This window comes from Gobio gobio (assembly GCF_949357685.1).
Source record: "Gobio gobio genome assembly, chromosome: 23".
Taxonomy (NCBI): Eukaryota; Metazoa; Chordata; class Actinopteri; order Cypriniformes; family Gobionidae; genus Gobio; species Gobio gobio.
In genome coordinates, this window is record NC_137119.1 from 38,049,645 (window position 1) to 38,058,840 (window position 9,196).

Sequence of the window (9,196 nt, forward strand, 5' to 3'; positions counted from 1 at the left end):
GGGGTCTTCGTTGTCGCATTTTGGGCTTCAAAATCCGCCACACATTCTTTATTGGAGACAGGTCGGGACTGCAGGCAGGCCAGTCAAGTACCCGTACCCTCTTCCTCCGCAACCAGGACTTTGTAATGTGTGCAGAATGTGGTTTTGCATTGTCTTGTTGAAATATGCATGAACGTCCCTGGAAAAGATGTCTTCTTGAAGGCAGCATATTATGCTCCAAAATCTCTATGTACTTTTCAGCATTAATGGTGCCTTCACAGAAGTGCAGGTTACCTTTGCCAAGGGCACTGACACAACCCCATACCATGACAGACCCTGGCTTTTGGACATGTTGCTGGTAACAGTCTGGATGATCCTTTTCTTCTTTGGTCCGGAGCACACAGCGCCCATTCCTCCCAAAAAATACCTGAAATACTGATTCATCTGACCACAGTACACGTTTCCACTGTGTGATGGTCCATCCCAGATGCCTCCGAGCCCAGAGAAGTCGACGGCGCTTCTGGACACTGTTAACATAGGGCTTCCTTTTGGCACAGTACAGTTTTAACTGGCATTTGTGGATGTAACTACGTATTGTGGTACTTGACAAAGGTTTGCCAAAGTAGTCCTGGGCCCATGTGGTGATATCGCTTATAGATGAATGACGATTCTTGATGCAGTGCCGCCTGAGGGATCGGAGATCACGGTTGTTCAGCTTAGGCTTGCGCTCCTTGTCCTTTACGCACTTAAATTCCTCCAGATTCCTTGAATCTTTTAATTATGTTATGCACTGTTGAATGTGAAATATCCAAATATCTTCCTATCTTTCTTTGAGGAACATTGTTTTTAAACATTTCAATAATTTTCTCACGTATTTGTTGGCAAACTGGCGATCCCCGGCCCATCTTTGCTCCTAAAGGATTAGACCTTTCTTGGATGCTGCTTTTGTACCAAATCATAATTACAATCACCTGTTGACATCACCTGTTTCAAATCACATCATTATTTAACCATTTTACCTCATTACTAGCCCTAAATTGCTCCTGTCCCAACTTTTTTTGAAATGTGTTGCAGGTCTGAATGACAGGAAAGAATGCATATTTACAAATGACATGAAGTTGACCAAACAAAACATGAAATATTTTGTGTTCATATTGTCTGCAATGAAATACAAGTCAAAGTAAATTTAGAAATCACTTCTTTTTTTTCTTTTTTTTTGCGTTTTCCATACTGTCCCAACTTTTTCTGATTTGGGGTTGTACTCCGGACTTTTTATCTTTCATGCATTTTTGATATGTAATGTGTTTTATACCCATGTTGGTGTTTTTGAAGTGTTTGTGCTTTTATTAAAAGTATATAAACTTTTCTACTTAGTTATGCATTTTTTTATATTTTAGTGATGTCACCACATACACCGATCAGGCATAGCATTATGACCTGTGAAGTGAATAACACTGATTATCTCTTCATCACGGCACCTGTTAGTGGGTGGGATATATTAGGCAGCAAGTGAACATTTTGTCCTCAAGGTTTATGTGTTAAGGCCAAAGTATACTTCACTTTTTACGCGTACGCGAGGGTCAGCATACAGTGCGTGTGACGCAAATTTCGTCATCAGAAGAGTATGCGCGTACTGTACTGTACAAGCACCGTCGGATTTTTGTAACCGTGCACACTTGTATGCACGGGCCTCACATGTACATTACATTTTTTTGAAGTAATCAGTTAATCCACAAGGTGCCGTGGGAGCATCTATTCACAAAATAAACAAGAAAAACTGCATAAACAGAGCAGAACAGAGCCCGGGAAGGCGGCGCTGCATTTGAAAAAAAGCTTCAGTCGTGCCGCAAAAGTGGATCTGTACTGTCACTCCTCTGAACTCAGGGGCGTCAATGCTTGATGGAGGGTGTGTTTGAAGCTTGGCGCTGATGTGACCGTCAGTGACAACAGCCATGACATTACTTGCTGTGTCTGCTCTAGGGTTGCATGAACACAATTGGCTAGTGTCTGCTCTAAGGTATTTGCATAGGGCGATCTGATTGGATGACGCGTTGGCGCTTGAAAAGTTGAGACATTTTCAACTTACAACGCGAGTGAAACCACGTGACGGAACCCACAATTCAGTTCGGCAACGCATGACATCACCCATTCAAAGTAAATGAGAAGCGTTAACGCCGAAGCCCCGTGTGTATGCAGCTTAACAGAGGCCAGCTAGTAGTCACTGTGCGAGTTAACCACTCCTCTCATCTCAAGAGACGCTATAGGACCAGGGTTCGAGTCCCGCTTGGAGTGGGCGGTTTGAACAGGAGGGGTTACAACCCCTCGTCTGATCTACCAAGTGAGGCCACTACGGAAGAATCATAAAACACGGGACGTGATGTTGAACTGTCCATTGTGCCAATAGATGGTGTGCACATGAGGTTTGCCTTGATGTTGAGAATGGCGTGAGAGCTGTATCTCAGAAGTGGGAAAGATGTTAATTTCGGGACACATCATCAGTAGTGTACCTTTGAATCAAGGGGTGTTTCGGCCTTTCAACACTAGACACCCTCATCAAAGGGGGCCAGCTACAGGGTGATCAAACCTGAGCTTGTGTCCCATGCCCAATCATGAGAATTGCCTGGTTGTTTTAAATGGCACAGCCCACAGGACTTTGCAAGGCAAGGGGCGTCCTCTTCCCTGAATCAAGCCTAGAGCTGACCGAATACCTTATTTACCCTCCTCCTAGAGGGTTGTGACCTGGGTTCTCAAGTGGGGTATAGGGTGGGGGGGATTAGTGAGCGGGTCATGTTGTTGCTCTTTGAGCCCAGCAAGAGTCCTTCCATATCCACTGGCTGCTTCTTTGGGCCGCTTCAGAGACTGATCTAATTGTCTGCCGTAGAGCCTGTCCATGGATTCCAAGGTCTTTCAGCAGTCTGATGGTAGAAGAAGCCACAAAACCTCTGCATCCCACTTCAACTGGATAGAGTGAGAGTGGTGACGAATGCTTCCCTGGCGGGTTACAATGGTCTCTTCTGCCCATCATGGAAATGCCAGAAACGAATAATTCCGGTCCCCTTGGAAGGGGCTCTCCCACCTTTGACTCACAACAGCACGCCGATTTCTGACCAGCGTACTTCTCATTAGGGATCATCTGTGATTGGTTCTACGCAGATTGCTTATTTATAAACGAGCCTGCACTTCAAGTCATCTGAGACCAGATACACCACCACTTCATTCTTCCCTCATCAGCAGAAATCTGATTGCTCACGGCCGGACAACAGAAAAATCCGGTCTTAAGACTGGACCAGATCCAGTAGAGCATGTTCAAACAGGACAGATCTGTTCTTCCTGATGTTGTGTATTCTATCAGCTGCTTGTAATCTATTTTTGACGCACATCCTTTCTTTGGCTTTGTGCTACCGGAGTATATTCCGACACATTTCTTGGATCTCAAACTGAAAATGGGATTGCCGCTTTCACCTGGCTGACCTGCCGTGGGCATCACAAACTGATTTCTCTGGCTTTTCTCGCTCATGGTTGAAGAAGGAGTGATATCTTTGCATTTGTGTATTTGGAGATGTCCCTGGCTGTCAATTGTGTAGAAAAATAAATGCTCGTTCTTAAGGAGCTCACAAATGCGGTCATCTAAACCTTTGCCTAAAACATCTGTTTGCCCGAAGAGCTGCACAAGGCACAGGTCTCTGTCATAAAACATATGATGTTCTCTGGGAAGTTCTGCCTCATAGATCAGAACAAAGTCTGTGGTGGGGAAGAAAACATATACGTCATAACGACGAGCATACTCAAATGTATGACGGGTAAATTGACATTCCCAGAATTCCCTGCATGACACTTCGCATTTGATGTATTTTCATTGCAATAACTACGTTTCTTCTTTGTTCAATTTAATTCAATTAAAATTCAAGAAATTCAATTTTGCCAACTGAAAATTTTAAATGTGATCGCTCACTACAAAATTTTCAATTGGAGATCTGATTTTTTTTCAATACAAAAGAAGACACAATAATTGCAATGTATCAAATGATTAATTAAAATGTGAGTATATAGTAGTTAAGGCCACCTAATATAAAGTGGGTCCAAAAATTGAAGATATCACTGAACATTTATTTAACCATAGAGCAAAAGTACATTTGAGTTGTCACAGCATTATTGTCTTTTATGGTTTCTTTCTTTTGCAGAATCTGTGTTGACTGGAGAAAGGAGTCTTAAACTAGAGGAAAAACATCAGTATTACACATCATTCACTCACAACTTTTTGTTTAAACATTTTGCAAAGCATACGCTAATTTTGATCAATGTGATATAAAATCTTTGAATTTAAAAAACAGGATGATTTTTTTTTTTTAAAGTTCATTGCAACTTTTTATTTCACAATTCTGTTTCTTGCAATTCTGAGAACTGAAGATATAAAGTAAACACATAATTCTGACTTTTTTTCTTGGGTTTACATCTCACATCTTCTGGCTTTCCTCAGAATTTTCTCACATTTCTGCTTCTTTTTTCCGCCATGGAATAAAATACAATTTTATATCTCACAATTAGGCAGTTTATGCAATTCAGAATTGCAAGGGGGAAAAGTGAATTTTTAGATAAAAAAAGTTACCAATTAATATCCTGTGGGGGAAACAAGCTTCTATAATGTGATCATAAAGGATTGTGTGAAAAATACAATCAGAACAACAGAAATAACATTAACATTTATAGTGAATGTAAATATGGTAAAGGGTAAGGGAAATATTCAAAACAATTCTGGCTTGATGCACAAAACAATATTCTGAATTTTAAATTCTGTGCAATGCAATAATTGCAAAGTGCTGTATAATTATTAAACCAACTTATTCTATTCCTGTTGCCAGATATATTTTACTGTGCTGTTGCTGGACATCTGAGATATATTGAGAATCATTTCGGAAATGGATTTAAATCAAAAAGTGCCTAACGATTCCACCCCCCAAAATTAAGTACTATATATATATGCCTATTAAATTAGTAACACATATATAATCACATTGTACATGTTTAAAGAGTCTTCAAGAGCAAAAGAGATTCAAAAACCATTTGTGTACGCTGGGCTTTTTATCTTTCATACATTATTTATTTGTAATGTGTAATGTGCCTTCTTCCCATAGTGCACCTGGTGCCATGTGTTCCCCAGGTAAGCGACGCACACACACCCGGCCATCCACGTGATGTAAAAGAAAATGTGATTCATCAGACCAGGCCAACTTCTTCCATTGCTCCGTGGTCCAGTTCTGATGCTCATGTGCCACTGTTGGTGCTTTCGGCGGTGGACAGGGGTCAGCATGGGCACCCTCACTGGTCTATGCCGCCCCATACGCAACAAACTGTGATGCACTGTGTATTCTGACACCTTTCTATCAGAATCAGCATTAACTTCTTGAGCAATTTGAGCTCCAGTATCTCGTTTGTTTGATTGGGCCACAAGGGCCAGCCTTCGCTCCACACGTGCATCAATGAGCCTTGGCCGCCCATGACCCTGTCGCTGCCGCTCCCGTGTTCTCCCGCTTACTTCCCGGCATCACTCAGAGTCTGTGCGCGGAAATCTGGAAAGCGGAGACGATAGTTCCAGAATGTCGTCGCCGGGGGCGCCGCTAGCAATTTTGGGCCCTATGAAATAAAATGATTTTGGGCCCTCTACCGCACCAACCTAGCTATCCAAAATCTTTGTCTGCTATTTAATAATACTGACCAATTAAGCTCCACTCGCTCAACCCAGAATGGCCCAATTGGCTGATGAAACATTGATTAAAATTAAGATAAAATATTTACAAAATTAAATTAACTTTAAAGAAAGGCTTTCTACTAAACAAAACTTGATGAAGCGGTCAAAATCATGTCTGACCCACTCCGTGTCTCCTGGCATTGCGCATCTTAGGATGTGTCCTTTCTCACTCATGCTGTTCACTTTTCATAATCAACATAGATTGACAGATTGACAACATAGATAGACATAAAAAAAATAACATTACATTTAAACATAAATATAAAACTAAATACCTTTTCTTAATGGCTACAACAATATAGTAGCCTACAGTACCGAAAAATTTCATGTCGGATTGGGATTTGAGCAAATGTCGTTTTACCCGTGAGCGGTTCATGAGTGGAGCGTTTTGCTGGATTTTGCCGGAAATGCAGAAATAAGCCATAATTTTGTTATATTTGTAACTGTTTGGTAGATTATACATTTATAATTTCTATTACATTACTATTAGTACTGTTACTACTAATAAAACCAATCTCTGGGGGCCCCAAAAGTGCGTGGGCCCTTAGAATCGTCCCAACTCTTCCCCCCTTAGCAGCGCCCCTGGTCGTCGCATTAACAGTATGCATTACAATCCGCGGAATTAGTAATTTGGTAGTTTGTTTTTGTATTTCTGTCTGTATTATTTCGCTCCTGATCTTCTAATAGTGCTAACAACTTGTACAAAATACACGTTCTTGGAAGAGAATTATAATTCTTGTCTAATCAAGTTTTTGTACCCGAAGTGACACCCAACTTTGCTGTTGATGGCACACTTTGTAGAATATATATATAGGCATAATTTCATATAATAACCCATAAACTGTTACAGAATGTATAAATTACTTTTGATATAATTATTATTACTATTTAGGCTATATCTCCCGTGTCATAATATAAAATACTAAAAATATTCTACTTAATTTTATTTTGACAATTTAGTAGGATAATTGAATAACTGATAATAGAAAAATCTGAATCCCAGTGAAAGATAATCATCTGAAAGTTAATTTTTTATGACTTATGTACAAGCATATCAATATTTACTTATTTAATTGCGCATATTTTAATTGAAGATATGTAATAATAAAAAACAAAAAACATAGGCCTAATATATTTTGTCATAATATAAATCACTCAATTAACCTAGGCCTATAGGTTTTAATGAAAGTGAAGATGCCTGAAATGTACATCTAATTCATGAAAATATGAAATAATAGCCCTGTTAATTACAATAATTTTTTTTTTTTTTTTTTGTTAATTACAATAAGTATTGCATTTAACAACAACAACACCAGTAACAACATGCCACTTGGGGCCTTCTGTGCCAAATATGGCTGGGTATATTTTTTCTTCAAAATGAAAGCTATAACATTTACTCCACAAAGCCACAAACATTGTGTCCACAAATACTTCATTAAAGACACAAAAACTTTGATATTCAACATAATACAATGTCATATCACTATTTTCGATAGACACAAAATTAGATCAAAACTGTTTTGACTGACTAGTAAGAGTAAGATGGATAATTTGTATGAACAGGCACCCAATCCTCGCCCCCAATTTGGGCCACTGCCCCTCAAAATGTCTGTGCACAGCCCTGTGTGTGTGTGTGTGTGTGTGTGTGTGTGTGTGTGTGTGTGTGTGTGTGTGTGTGTGTGTGGACTGGTAATCATCACGTTATGGGGACAAAATGTCCCCACAAAGATAGCAATATCCGAAATCCTCATCCTTGTGGGGACATTTTTAGGTCCCCATGAGGAAAACATCTTATAAATCAGACTAAGTGATGTTTTTTGAAAATGTAAAATTGCAGAATGTCTCCTGTGAGGGTTAGGTTTAGGGGCAGGGGCAGTGTAGGGGGATAGAATATACGGTATGTACGGTATAAAAACCATTACGCCTATGGAAAGTCCCCATAAAAGATGAAAACACTACATGTGTGTGTGTGTGTGTGTGTGTGTGTGTGTGTGTGTGTGTGTGTGTGTGTGTGTGTGTGTGTGTGTGTGTGTGTGTGTGTGTGTGTGTGTGTGTGTGTGTGTGTGTGTGTGTGTGTGTGTGTGTGTGTGTGTGTGTGTGTGTGTGTGTGTGTGTGCGCGCTTCCGAAATATAAATTAATTAGATTGCCTGATTTAGATGGTCAGGTCTGACTGTTGAAGATTGTTACAAAATATTGGTTCACTATGTGTTTACTGTGTGTGTTAACAAATAGAAATCAGGGGCACAAAATGCAATGCTCTATTTGCCTTCTGTTAATTTATTTCATACATAAGTGAAAATTCCAATTTAATGAAATCAAGTTACAGCGTTACATAGCCGACTAACAGGGTACTCTTTAGAGCTTTTAAAGTGATTATACAGGCCAACTTGTACTGTAACAATTATTTCACATGGTTGAAATATGTGATAAATTGATCAAGTACTTTAGGCCTATTTTTTACAACATTTAAAGTAGTTACATGGAGCTGCCGTTGGGCAGCTGGTGAAACACCGTTGTATGGCCTGCCATGATCGTTGGAAGAAGGCCATGATCATTGCCCTCCATGAAGGTTCTCTCGGGGGTAAAGGAGGCATATCCACAACTTCAGGGCTTTCCACCGGGACATTGAGACTCTGATGGTCAATGATGGCGATGTTCTCTCTTCCAGTGCCTGGTCTGGGCATAGGCATAGCCTCCCACTCCTTCATCTGTTGCTCATATTCTCGCAGAGAAATTTCAGACATCATATTCTGTAGTAGATAAATATGGAAATATTATATAAAAGTTTGAGGGCAAACAAAACAAACAAAGACAACTGCTGAAACTAAATTGAAACACTCCAATTGTCAGTGAAAAATGTCAGTGTCACATATTTTGTAGCCTGATATAAAACTTGTTTGTTCACCGCTGTTTTTTTAATCTTGCATTCATTGTAGACATTTAATCCATTTCCCATTTCTGCCATATGTGATGTGACAGCGCCATTACTGATGTTACGTTATGCTCTGAAGCTTGTGTCAAATTTTTTTTACATTTTTTTCACAAATGTAGTGTTTAAGTATAGGCGGCCTGTGTGAACATTTACTTTTCTTAAACAAACAAACAAACAAATAGATAAATGGTATTATGAAAACACCTGGTTTTATGTTATTTCATGCATTCTGAAAATAGGAAAATAGTATTTAAACATAATTTCTCTCCACATTCATGCATATTATGGAATAACCTACATGCGTTACCTAAAAGAATGAGTATATTTAAAAGTGAATGGTTCGATACGGGAATTATATTTATTTCTGACTTACTAAATGGCGATGGTGAGATTTATACTTATCAGCAATTTCATTCTCTATCAAGGATTGAGTCTTTGTATAGAGATTTCCATATGGTGGTGAAAAGCATTTCCACTAAATTGCTTCAGCTTATGAAACTCATCACAGTTACTATTATGTGTGACGGGACTTATGTGT

General features: G+C 39.4%; 1 protein-coding gene across 2 annotated transcripts in view; it reads left to right on the forward strand.

The window, feature by feature from the left end:
- Nucleotides 1–1,345, forward strand: part of LOC307119767 (voltage-gated potassium channel KCNC1) — an 11,951-nt gene extending 10,606 nt beyond the window's left edge. Inside the window, exon 4 of one of the 2 annotated variants that reach the window (XM_079806291.1) lies at nt 1–1,345. This exon is cut by the window's left edge and continues 860 nt beyond it. The gene's annotated coding sequence lies outside the window, so the exon portion shown is untranslated. The other variant, XM_079806289.1, reaches the window with a different exon arrangement.
- Nucleotides 1,346–9,196: the final 7,851 nt, after the last annotated feature.